General features: G+C 41.6%; 1 protein-coding gene across 2 annotated transcripts in view; it reads left to right on the top strand.

The window, feature by feature from the left end:
- Positions 1-13,761, top strand: part of ITPK1 (inositol-tetrakisphosphate 1-kinase) — a 139,689-nt gene that overhangs the window by 75,727 nt on the left and 50,201 nt on the right. The window lies entirely within an intron of this gene.

The following is a 13,761-nucleotide window of genomic DNA, read 5'->3' as shown; positions in this document are numbered from 1 at the left end:
AAATACCATTGAGATAGTGTTATCACTGTCTTGATGGGCAGGTAAGAAGCTCAGCAATTTGTATTTTTATAGATGTGGATTTGTGGACACATTATTTGCATATAACCTGCCTGACCCCACTGGCACCGTTCTTATGTAGAAATAAGATTAATAATTCACAGCACTCCTTCTTGTCTTTTGGAATCTGTTAGGGAGAACATCCTCAATTAGTTTAGAATGATTTTGTTTTGGAGTGGCTACTGCTGTTTGTGAGTGGGAGAAGGGTGCTGAGGGAAACCTGTGCTCTGAGGGAGTGATTGGGATTTTGTTCTAACAGCAGAGAGATTCAGTAGAGTTTGGTTTTGTTCTTTTTTTTCTTACATTGCTATCAGTACTGTTGTTATCCCTATGAGAACAATGTGTTTGGGAGAGCATCCAGTTTTTGCAAGTAGTTTGTCTTCCGCATATTTCAACCTGCTTTGGTCAAACTGATGAGAAAAAGAAATAAGTCCTTAAGGAGGAAAAAGAAAAAGGAAATTTGAATTCAGGTAAAACTGACAATTCAAAAAGAAGCTGTTAATAAAGCTGAGGAATGAAGTAAGGAATGGCACAAGCTATTGTCACTGGCTGCTGCAATGTTTGGTAGCCGTTATTTCCCCTGACCCTCTGTCCCCCTCCCCCCAGCACTTTCCTCCCCAGTCTTATTTCTGTCTCATAATCAGAAATATCGTGACCAAGACCTTGAACCAACTCTGTATTTAGCAAGGGAAATCTCAGGAGACATGAATAATTGCCTAACTTCTTGTTCTGGCCTAAGTAGATCAGCCTCTGTATTCCTGCACATGATGATCTGCAGTAAGGGAAAAGTTACATCACTCTAGGCAGTGCTGTGGATTTTTCTTCCCTTCCCTGTTTTCACCTGCTAAGTTATGTTTTTCTTTGTTGCAGCTACCATCTCATATCCCCAGGGCAAGAGCACTTAGAAAACCCAAACAAGAAGTAATACATCTGTGAATAGCATGAACTCTTAGGAGCCACATCTTTGCTGTTCTGGAATTTAATTATGGAAGTAACTACTAAGAAAATAATATCCTAGTCTTTAGCTGTAACTAGAGAGCCTTTTCTTATCACAGGATACAAAATTAATGTGATGGGTTAAGTTCAGTGCAAGGGATTGTCTCTTCTGGAGTATTGTAAACTTGGGAGAGTTGAGTTTATAGGTAAGGAGAAGCTTTCTGCTATTCAAAGTATTTCAAAAGAAAATGCAGTTTTTATTTACAGATCAGTTTTGGATTTCAGTGATTATTGCCTCTATTTCAATTATGTTTTTAAATAACTATAAATGAAGTATAGTCTTTATTTATGATCCTCAGTTTACACTTTATTTTAACCCTGTAGACCTTACGACAACTGTATAACTAAAGATTTGCACCACTTAGGTTAAAGAGAGGATGACCACGTGCTCTGTTGAGGTGACTGCATTCTGCAGCAGTAGGGCCCCATGGTCTATAAAGAGTTTGATTTTAACTCTAATTATTTTTCAGATGTCCAAGTCACTGTCCTTTTGACAGAGAATTCTCCATGCTTCCTGAAAAAGGGAATCCGTATTTGAAGTGTCTAGACTGGGTGCACGGACACTGTTAGGCTTTCTGGAAGTCCCGTGTCTTGCTCTTCATGGAGTCAATTGCCTGAGTGATAAGAACTTTGATCCAGCCTCCCCAGAATGGTTGCTGAGACACTTTGTGGCTGAGACACTCCCTGTCTGCTCCCAGTCTGTGGCTGCTAAAGAAACTGAGGTGGAGGAGAGCTGGTAACTCGGAGTTGTACCAGTGGTCCGAGGAAAAGCCTGGGGTTCAACCAGGGCTTTCCATGTCCTAGTCTGACACAGTAACCACTCACTCCTTGTGGAAATAGAAGGTTCACAGACTTGCCTGATCACTGAAGTTGGAAAAGGACTCTTGAGAATATGCAGTCCAAGTCCCTGTTCAAAGCAAGATCTCTAAAGCAGATTCCTCAGGTCCATGTCCATTTGGGTTTTTGTGTTTCTCCAGAGATGGAGACTGCATAACCTCTCTGAGCAACCTGCTCCAGGATGTACCTTGAACCTGGTGTGCTAGCATGCTCCTAGCAGTGCTGAGGTGATTTGCAGGGGCTGTTGCTTTATTTGGTATAGACAGTGATATCTACTTGGAAGGAAGTAGGACTCTCTGCTGGGAAAAAAAATAATAGCTTTAAGAGATATTTTAACATTGATTTTAATGGATTCTATTTTGGAATCAATAGTCTGGCTGGAACTGTGACTTCCTCTTTTTCCTGATCTCTGTTATTTTGAGTGCAAGCTCTAAAAGAGCTAGTTATTCTGCAACCTGTGCTTCTGAATATCTTTAAAAAAAGATTTGAAAAAAAATAAAGGTTGCATTCCAGCAAGTGTCCTGTATAGCCGTCAGGTGTATGTTGAAATGAATCACTGAATAGATTTTTTTTGGTGTCACAGTTGTTCTCTCAGCAGTTGTATTGCTTTGTTTACTTACCTCTGAAGAATTGCTTCTTACATAAAAGTGCTCTTGATCAGTTTCAGTGATGTTTGGTGAAAGATTAGGAACATTATTTAGTAAAAATTTCATTTTTAACAGGGTATTGTATGGTTGGAACTGTGTCAACCTTTTTGAAGCTCTAACCTAATGAAAATAACTAAATTTTTTGATGTGCGTTGAAAAGTTGTGATCCTTCAGGTTTGAAATTCAAAATCTGACACTTAAAATGATGCTTGAGATGTTAATGGATGATCACTGTGACTAGGCACTAACTAAGCTTTTCATATTACATTTTTTGTTTAAAGATTGAAAGCTTTAGAAATTCCCTACGTATCTTACAAGTAATAATCCAAACTGAAGGAACTTAAACAAAAAGTGAAGTAAACATGCTACTTAGTCAGTGTGCTATCTAGTTAGTGTTCCCAGCTGCTGCTCAGCTTCCTCTTGTGTCTCAAGTGACTTACTGGTTTCTCTGATAACATTTGAACTTGCAGACCCTGAAGTTCATTTCTTTAACCACTTGCTCCTGGCTTTTTCTTCCATTGTTTTAAAATTTTTTTGTTCTTAAATTTAGCTATAAATCTAAAATTTATACAGACAATAGTCTTTGGAGACTGGAGCTCTCCTAGAAAAAGAGAACTCAGGCATGAGCTGAGCTACAACTCCTTAATTTCTTTCTTCCAAGCCGTTGTCTTTGAAGTATGGGAGCTATTTCCTCAGGACACTCAAAACAGTATACAGCCCTTTAGCTTCAATATTTTCATCCTGGCATGTAATCAAAATTATTTTTGTTTGATTGTTTTCTATTATATGAGATGCAGTTGCTGCTGGATGTGCTTCTTTCTCATTTTGGGGGATATTACAGAACATATCACAGCATCCTTCTCTGTTCCTTGGATTTCTTTTTATCAGATTCTGTCTGTCTTAGAAATACTTCTCTCACTGCTGCATGTATCTTTTGTTACTAGCAGGCAAGCTCAGTATGATGAAATGAGTAAGGCATTTGATTTGGGGCTTGGGCTTTTCTGCTTGGTGCTGGTTCTGCGTTGCTGTGTGATTTTGGACATGGAGTGTCACCCCTGTTCATCTTAGCACTCATCTGCCTGCCAAGATGTCACATTGTTTTGGGCAGAAACTCTTCTCCAGGTGTACGAACACTACTCCCATACAGCAAGTCTCTGTGCCAAGCAAGCTGTGGAAGTATTGTTCTAACAGAAAGTGTGCACCTGCTGTTGAGTAGAAAACTGCATCTGCAATTCAACACCAAAGCAGATAGTCAGGGCTGGGTTTTTTGGACATCATGGAGCATGTACATTGCTGGAGCAGTGCATACTTAGAACTTCTCAAAATCAGGCCACCCAGTTAAAAGTGCATGAAAATAGCTGTATATACATAGCTTTAGGCATTCACCTTTTGAAACTGTAGCCTCTTTTTGCTGTGGCCTACTTTTCAGAGCTGTTTTGGTCAGAGGGGAGAGAAGAACAGTCACACAGGTCAACTTCAGACACCTCTTATTTTTATTTGAAGCTCCTATTTAATTGAAGCCAGATTTTTCTTTTCACTTTAATGCCTCTTAATCACCCACCTGGCACTCACTTCTTTATGTAGGGACGTATAAGTAAGGTGTCTTTAGTTAGAGTGCATATGTCAGCTATGTAAATAACCACACCAGTTTTTGGGTGCAGAACCCTGCGGTGTTGATTGTATGCTCCCTTTCCACCAGAACACTTGTAGATAGATGTCTTGTTACCTCACTCAAAATGTGTGGTGTATGTTCACTCACTGGATTTTAATTTCTGTCTGAAAACCAGTACACCAGTGTGGAAGGAAGGAGTTGGAATGGAATTGATACTCTCTGTGACTGTAAACAGTTTCTCCAAAGTGCCTCAGCTCACAGCAGTGTTGCATGTGGCAGTCTCTGTACCCAGCTGCCAGCATTTGGTAGACCTCGGTCCTGCTCTGTGAAACTGGAAGCACACTGGGACATTTGCCCCAGGGAAGTGTCACCTGCCATCTTTCTCATAAAACCTCATTCATTCATCTAGGAGGAGGATAACAAGGAGACATCAGCATGTTGGTGTTATGATAACAAGCCCTGGCTTTGAAATTTAAACTAGACAGCTGCTTCCAAAGGACTAATCCTATCCAGAGAGAGGTGGCAGGAAAAGAAGTGGGAAGCCCCAAAAGGAGCCTGAAATCTTCTGTCTTGTACCATGTCGTGCTATAGTTAAAGCAGTTTTCAAAAGGATTTTCCAGGGTAAGACTGTTGAAAGTTAGCTATTTCATTATCAGAAAATATGAACAGGCGCTCCATTCCCTTCCTGCTTCTCTTCTCCTCTCCCCCTTCAGATTTTCATTATTCTGAGCTGTGATCTCTGTCCCAGCAGAGGTAGGAGGGAGCTGGGGGTATCTGTGGGTATGATGGGCACAGTCCCTGTTCTCCCAGCCAGGAGTGGCAGTCAGCCAGCCTGCTGCCACTGGCCTCCTGAGATCCATCAGCTTGGGGCTGTTCAAGTGACTCTGCAGGCCAGCAGGCACCAAGCCCGGAGTATAATACAGAAAACATTTTTATTGTTTTGTCTCACAGTGTGCCAGTCAGAGCTCCTTGAACCAACAAACAATCTTCGTCTTGGATCCTAGTAGTCTTAATGGCCACTGAGCTTTCAAAATAAGCCTGCCTGTAAAGTTCAGATGTTATTTTTGGGTGCACTCTTTAACTCTCATGTGTTTTTTTTACCAGATATGAGGAATCTGCACCCCACTTTCATTCTCTTTTGCTTATCTGAATCAGAAAAGAAACAAGGCTGGACCTTTTATCCATTTATTACATACCAGTGTTGGAAACTTTTGTTTTACATCTACATGCATAATTTCAAAGCATTTTTCTACTTGATAAAGCTGAAAAAGTGAAAAGGTTTATGTCTATTTAAGTGACAGCTTCTATGAATTTTGTGTTAAGGGCTTGGGTGGATCTGAAAATCAACTGAATCTGCATTTTATAGGGTAAAAAAATAAGCCATGGCTGCACTCCATGGTCATAGGGCATTCCTAAGACATCTCCAGTTTGGATTTTATGAACAGAACATTGATTAATTCTTGAGGATTATTGTCTCTCTAGAATTAGGAAAAGAGGAGCAGAGATTCTTCTTGTCATGATGAAGTCTTCACTGAATAAACTAGATGTTTTAAATTGCAGCATGGTTGTGTTTCAAGTTATTTTGATCCTCTTGAGCAGAAATTTCCTTGGCTGACATTCAAATTTCCCAAGTATCTGGGTGCTAGAAAAAGTAATGAAGGAGCATTGAAAGATAAATTGCTCAAAGTATAGATGTAAAACTTCACTGGGAATACTTTTTACAGTAAATGGCTTTTCACAGTGTTTCTACTCATATTGTCACGAGATCAAAGGTCAAGAAATAAGTCTTGAAAAATAGGACCTTTCATCTGAGTTGGAAACCAGGGTTTGGCTGATGGAATATTACTCCAGTTCTGGTGTAATGTGTTTATGTCACTTTTGCTGCTGAAGAAGCAGTTTTTTCTGGTGTGGACAAGAAAATTAGCATCCCTTACATTTTCTCAGATAAGTATCTAGCCAACATGTGGTAAGCCTGGTGAGATTAGAATCTCTCCTCATGCAGAGTCCAGCAGGACCTTAAGGCTTTATCAAGGTTGCATGGAATCAGCTGATGGTAGCACTGCCTGGGAGGATGCTTTCCTTTGCCACTAGGGCCACTAACATCCCATCTAAAATTGGCTCCCATTTCACTTATCTGCTGGCTTTGTGCAACTGTTCCTGCTGAGTGTATCAGTAAAGAAAATCATGAAAGCTTGAGTGCATTTATGTTCTTGACGTCAGTAATTTGGTCTGTCTCATGAATTTTCCAAATGGCTTTCAGAAATTAGAGTGGATGGGGCTGAAAGTATAAAGGTTGATGAGAGGGACTTGAAATAGTATGAATTTCTTGAATAGTTTATAACTGAGTGGAACTAAACCTCTATGGTCAGTTGCTTGATAGTCTTCCTACAGAAGGTCATGTACTTGTCGTTGTCATTTGATACACTACACTGCTAACATCTTGCTTTTCTCTCTGTTTGGGATACCCTGTTTTCAGTAATGCTTGGAAAGTGCTGATATTTTGTTTTTCTGATGTATAAATGCTGCATATGGGGCGGAAATAGAGATCCCAATGCATTCCTGGGCTTATACAGCTGTATGGAGACAGTCAGCACCTCTGGAGTGTCAGTAATTAGGGTTCCGGAAACAAACCTTGAACACCTTTCCTTACATACACCTTTATGTGTAAAGAAAACAAAACTGATTCAGCAGGAGACAGCTTTGCCACATGAAAACAAAAAGATGCTGTGCTGAGAAGAAAGAGCGGTACTGTCACAGCCATGTGTTGCATCCCTTCATATCCTGTTGGTGGGCAAGGTGTATGTGGAGCATGTTTCAGAACTCCTGCCATTTGTAGGGAAGCATACAATCTGTTTAGTTCTCTACACTGAGAGTGGACCACTGCTTGTTAAATTGGGTTAAAATCACAGAGTCACACAGGATCACTAGGTTGGAAGAGACCTTGAAGATCATCGAGGCCAACCCATGCCCTAACACCCCAACTAAACCATGGCATTGAGTGCTACATCCAGGATTTTTTTTAAACACATCTAGGGACAGTGACTCCACTGCCTGGGCAGACCATTCCAGTACTTTATCACTCTTTCCATAAAAAACTAATATTGAACCTATATTTCCCTTGGCGCAACTTAAGACTGTGTACTCTTGTTCTGTCAGTTGCTGCTTGGAGAAAGAGACCAACCCCCACCTGGCTACAACCACCTTTCTGGGAGTTGTAGGGAGTGATAAGGTCACCCCTGAGTCTCCTTTTCTCCAGGCTAAACACCCCCAGCTCCCTCAGTCATTCCTCACAGGGCTTGTGTTCCAAGCCCCTCACCAGCCTTGTTGCCTCCTCTGGATGTGCTTAAGCATCTCAACGTCCTTCCCAAACTGAGGGCCCAGAAGTAGACACAGCATTAACCAGTGCCAAGTATAGGGGGAGAATGACCTCCCTGCTCCTGCTGGCCACACTATTCCTGACACAGGCCAGGATGCCCTTGGCCTTCTTGGCCACCTGGGCACACTGCTGGCTCATGTTCAGCTGGCTTTGACCAGTACTCCCAGGTCCCTTTTGCCTGGGCACTGTCCAGGCACACCATCCCCAGCCTATAACATTACTGGGGGTTATTGTGGCCAAAATGCAGGACTGGGTACTTGGACTTATGAAACTTCCTGCTATTGGACTCTGCCCATTCACCCAGCTGTTCCAGTTTTCTCCTACCTTCCAACAGATCGACACAAGCTTAGTGTCATCTGCAAATTTACTAATGAAAGACTCAGTACTCTTATCCATGTCATCAGTAAAGATATTGAACAGAAGTGGCCCCAGCACAGAGCCATGAGGACACCACTGGTGACTGGCCCCAGCTGGTGCAGCACCGCTCAGCAGCACTCTCTAGGCCCGGCCATCCAGCCAGTTCCTAACCCAGCAAAGAGTGCCCTGTCCAAGCCATGGGCTGCAGCTTTTCCAGGAGTGTGCTGTGAGAGACAGTGTCAAAGGCCTTGCTGAAGTCCAGGTGCACAAAATCCACAGCCTTTCCTGCATCCACCAGGCAGGTGACCTGGTCGTTGTTCAAACACGACCTACCTCTCCTAAATCCTTGCTGGCTGGGTGTGATACCCTGGCCATCGTGTAACTGCTGCATGGTGACTCTCAGTATAAACTGTTCCATAACCTTACCAGGTACTGAGGTCAGGCTAACTGATAGTTTGGATAATAGAAATTGTGTACTCCTCAAATGGCACTGTCCATGTTGCTCTAGTTGCCTCCAGGCCTTCTGATTAGAGGTCTTGGAAACTGTCAGCTAGAAATTGGATATCTGAACACAAGTCAGCACATTGAAATAACTTTAAAAAAAAAAAAAAGAAAAAAAAAAAAGAAAAAACCCCAAAACAACAACAACAACAAAAAAAAGTCACTCCTTAGAGGGCAAGTCTTAAGCAAACTGAAGCATCAGAAAGTGCTTGACAAAGACCAAGAGCATGGAGAAGATAAATAAACTCCTTTCAATGTGTCAAATCAAGCATCCCATACAAGTGGCATTTCAGGACTTTTATTATTAATGCTGGAAAAGGTGGATGAACACAGGATACCAAATTTTTTAGGTAAGTCCAAATTGTTTAGTTTTTCCCAGACAAAGGGAGACAGCAATATCAGATAGGCATACCAAAAGACAGCGAAGAGTCAGCATAATGTTAGATCCACTTTATAGTAGTCTCTTGGGCCTATAAAAAATAATATGGACATGCATTGTTAACTTCTGTATTGACTCACTACTCAGGAAAGACCTCAGCGTTACACTGGGAAGCTCACTGGAAACTTCTGTCCCCTCAGCCTCAGTGGTCAAAAGAGAACATGCCAACAGAATCAAACAAAAAGATTGTGGTGGCCAAAAATAGCATTGAAGACACTGAACATACAGTTGTGTAAATAAAAAACTATTTTTCTCAAAGACTGTTTTCAGTTCTGCTTTCCTGAATTTAAAAATATGCATTAGAAGTGAAAGGAATCCTTGAAAAAAGGGACAGCGTCAATGCTAAGAGACAGCCACAAGTGAAGAGTAAAATCAATCTCAGGCTAGCAAAGGTGGAACAAAACCTGAGCAAACAAAACATGAATAAATGGAGAAATGTTCCCCCATTTCTCTACCATGTCAGTGTTAGTTTCATTGAATAGCTCTGTGGTTGCTACAAAATATCAACTGAGATCATAGCTGGACTGAAAGAGGTAGGACACATTGACAGCTAGGCTTGAGAGGTTTACAAACCATTGTGGTTGGTGGTATATAGTATTGACTGGTGGATGTTAAAAAGAAACTTCATGATGAACTGTGAACTCCGTAAGTTGGGATATGTTGGGGGACAATACATATTCCCTTTGCTTTGATTTGAAACTCACTGCCAAGTTGAAAAGATGGAGATAACACGGTGTCAGTTTAATTGTTCTCATTTGGTTGGATAATTCCAGTGTTCATTTCTCATCTCCAGGGAAGCAAGAATGCCTGAAAGTGCAGTGAGGGTGTAAAGCACTTTCTCTACTCCATAAGCTTTAAACCTTATGCAAGTAGTAGTGCTTTAGTGTTTTTACTGTCCTATGAATAAAATCTTGGCATTTAATATAAATCATTATGAATACTCAGCACATTAAATGGGAACTGAAATAGAGACAGATGTGTTAAAACTGTTATTCTTTCAGAAATATGTCTGGATGATGTGATTATGACTCTTCTTTGATAGCTCTCTCTTGTACTGTATTAAGATCCTGTAGAGCGAGACAGAGGAGTCTGTTCATGAGAGGACAGAGCTGAGGCATTGTGGGACAGGCCCTTGTAATTCACGGCAGGGAGGGAATGGTACTGAACACTCTTGAAGAAGTTTTTCTATCAGGTTATATTCTACTAGAAGATCAAGGAAGTCATGCTCCAGATCCCTCCTGGGACAGGGCGTTACTTAACACACTGGGACTTTTCAATTTTTAAAACATTTTGTTTCATTTCCTCTCTTGCTCCCTGGCAAAATCATGAGGAAGACTGACCAGTTGCAGAATTTATCTCATACGTAATTATGAAAAGGATTGAACAGATAATGTTTCACAGTCTCACCCACCTGCCCACCCTAACAAGCCTATTCCTTGATCAGAATAACTGCAGCTTTTTCCTTGCTGCAGTGCAGCTGCCAGCTTCTGTGGTGTCTGCTGGGCCAAGGAGGGAAGGGAGCACTCAGCTGTTACTGAGGGTGTTAACTTTAGATGTGGCATTGGGTTTCCTACACAAAGGAGTGTTCATATCCCAGATCTTTCTTAATCAGCTTGAGGATGCTATGTGGGTGTTTGCTCTGTCTCTGATTGACTGCCAGCAAGCAGCCAGCAGTGAAATCTTTCCTGCAGAGGTGCAAAGTGTCAGTCTTGCAGACATGTACCCACCACCCATCTGCTGACAAATGAATATTCTGAATGAGGTCCTTTTTTTGGCAAGTGATGCTAAACACACTATGAAGGCAATGGAAGATGTTAACATTCAGGAAGAGCTTTATCTTTTCTGATCTGTATTTTTTTAATGTTTGAGGGTCCACTGAGGTCTTGGTTGTGTGGGACAGTTGAGCTTCACTGAAGCAATTCCTTTACTTAAAACTGAGAGTTTATTCTATCACATCACCTTACTTAGGCACTGGTGTGTTGACAAGACGCCCATGCAGGTTCAGTAGCAGGACACTGAGTATGAGCTAAGTTCTGTTTTAATGTAATACAATTAATCTACATGCAGCATTGTGGACAAGGCGTAGTCTCTGAGATTTAAAGGATCTGTTATCATAGAATCATAGAATGGTTTGGGTTGGCAGGGACCTTAAAGGTCATCAAGTTCCAACCCCTCTGCCATGGGCTGGGCAAGAACATGGGGTGCCTGCAGGGGCACCTTCCACTAGACCAGGTTACTCAAAGCCCAGGCCAACCTGACCCTGAACATTTCCAAGGACAGGGCATCCACCGCTTCTCTGTGCAACCTGTTCCAGTGCCTCATTACCCTCATGGTGAAGAATTTCTTCCTAATACTCTAATATCTTATTCATTATTGAGATTCAGGGCTTTGACAACAGCCCTGCTTATTCTCTTGATCTCTAAAATACCAGCCAAACCCCCCTGCTCCCTCAGAGGAACCTTTTGAGGATTAGTCAGCACTTGAGAAACCTGTGAATGTGCTGTTTAAACACTGGTAGAAGGAGTAAGTATGGGTAAGATTTTTGCTAGCAAGGCTGTTGTAGTGCTAGGGCAAACTAACAGAGTAGTTATTAATCTCCTGTACTAGAGGCGTTGGGAACAGACTGGATAGGTGAACATCTGCCAGTGTTGGTGTTAGGTGCATTTTGTCTTCTCTGAAGGCAATGGGACTGGGGTAGGTGACCCAGTAGCCATCCTAGACAAGTACTTCCTGCTGTTGAAGGTCCTTCAGAACGACAAACATCAACTACTGACAGTTTGAGCCAGAGATCTTAATGAGGTCATACTGAATATTAATAGACATCTGTCCTGTGCAGGGCCAGCACAGAGGAAGACCCATAGCACATATGTTTACCTGTGCTGGCATAAGAGTTAAGCAGTCTGTGAAGTCTTGGGCTTTCACTGAGGCAAACTTTTCATAGGTCAGTGCAGCCAGACTGGGTATGATAGGCTGTGCTCCCATAGAAAAACCAGCATGTTTCACCTGGACATAGTCCTGTTACTCTGGCTGTTTGACTTCTGGGCTGAAGTTGGCTTCATTCTGCTTTTTAGGGATGCCAAGAGAGGAGCAGTGGGCTGGCTGCACCTGTTCATATAGATGTGGTGCAGCAAGAGCAAGTATTTCCTCCTCAGTGGAGAAATGTGTGGAATGAGTTTGTCACTTGCTTCATAAGGGTGAGGCAACTGAGCTATGCATTCCTGAATCAGCAGGCTCCTCTTGCCTTGGGCGCTCTTTGGCAACCACACATGAAATCTAAAGCTATAAATTGTATAATTTGCATAAGATATTAGACAGAGAAGCACAATGGGACAGATGCTAATTGCTGATTTGGGAAGCCTCACAAGCATTTGCTAGGGGATAAACTGTAGTTACCTCAGTATTGGGCAATTCATGTTGGTTTCTAAAAGCAGAGAAGTGTATCTCACCAACTGATTTCTTGTACTGTGTAATTTGCTGATTTCATTGTTGCTCTTGGGGACAGTTTTTTAGTTCCTTTTTTAAGACAATATTTTTTTTAAAACTTGCTATTTTTGACAAGGAGGCGAGTGCAGTTTGGGAGGGATATTCCCATGAAGAAAGTTCAGTTGCAAACTCCTGTTTTGCTGTAGCAAAATGAATTCTACTATAAACTCTTTGACAGTTCATAGTCCTATCGTAGGCTGCAATGCAGGTGCACCAGATTGCAGATTAGAGGGGTTTGGTTGACTTTTGCTGCCTTTGCAACCCAGAGTTTGATATGATTTTTGGGGGTAAAATTTATGCAGGCATTTTGTTGTGGATAGTATTAATTTCTGATCAGCTGTTAGACTGCCAGTTAGTTAAACTGCTAAATCTTAAAATGTGTTCACTGAGATAGCAGAAGTGCTATAGGGAGTGTAGAACTCTACATTTGCCAGGTTTTGTAGTCACTCTGAGTGTTGTGTCTTCCAATACTGCCCCACAATATTTGTATGCCTTCTGTTTCATGAGCTGTTAACAAAATACAGCAGTTCTCTATATGTGGTGCCTCTCCTCAAGGTCCTGTACCAGGGGGAAGCGAATGTCCTAGACACTAGAGCTTATTGTAATTGCTTTTGGTTTTCAGTATTTTGAAAGAAAATAATGTTAGAAGAGATCTGAAAATAGCAATTTTTTTTTTTTTCACTGAAGAAATTATAATTTGTAATAAGCCTAAAAGGGGCAGTGGAGACAGTTAGCATTTTTCCGATTTCAGAATTTGGAAAAGAGAAGAAAATAGCTCTTTTCCTCCCCTTCCTCTCCCACTCTTACTCTACAGCTTACTGGCCCAAAAGTCCCAGAAAGAATGGTGTCTTGTTCTTTTGGACACTTTATTTGAAGTGAATGTAAACAAGTTTGCTTTATGTTTCACTGAAAAGCATCTTACTTCATACTTTGATAAAAGTGCAACCACTTGTCCGATTGTTTTGAGCTTAACGTTAAGGACTAGTATGGCTGTAAACTAGTAATATAAAGGTAAAACACAAGCTGCTCACACCAGTGGGGGTCTAGAGTTACAGGAGAGTCCCATCTAAGAGATTCTGTGGGCTTGTCTTCATTAGGTGTGTTGCTTTTTATTCCTTACAGTGAATGACAGCTCTGATGTGGATATTCTTACTCAACTTCCTGCGTGGGAGGAGGGACGAACAGTACCAGAAGAAAGCAGCTTTATAGTCTGTATAACTACATCCAAGCAGGTGTTGGGGCAGGGTTACCATTCCAGATGGTAATTGCACCTTTGGCAGTAACTGCTCCATGGATGCAGCTCTTTGCAAGTGCATGCCTGTCGAAGATCATGCCATGTTTTGCCTTTTCCCTCTTGCCTTACTCCTTTAGAGTGCTTATTTCCAAAGCCACTGTTGTGAAGTAGGAAAAACTCTTTAAGAAACAGGCTCAAGATGTATAGTATGTAAAACTGCCA

The sequence above is a fragment of the Onychostruthus taczanowskii genome, unplaced genomic scaffold (genome assembly GCF_017590055.1).
Source record: "Onychostruthus taczanowskii isolate IOZ18803 unplaced genomic scaffold, ASM1759005v1 scaffold1, whole genome shotgun sequence".
In the NCBI taxonomy this organism is placed as follows: Eukaryota; Metazoa; Chordata; class Aves; order Passeriformes; family Passeridae; genus Onychostruthus; species Onychostruthus taczanowskii.
This window is presented reverse-complemented; position numbering and strand designations above follow the sequence as displayed.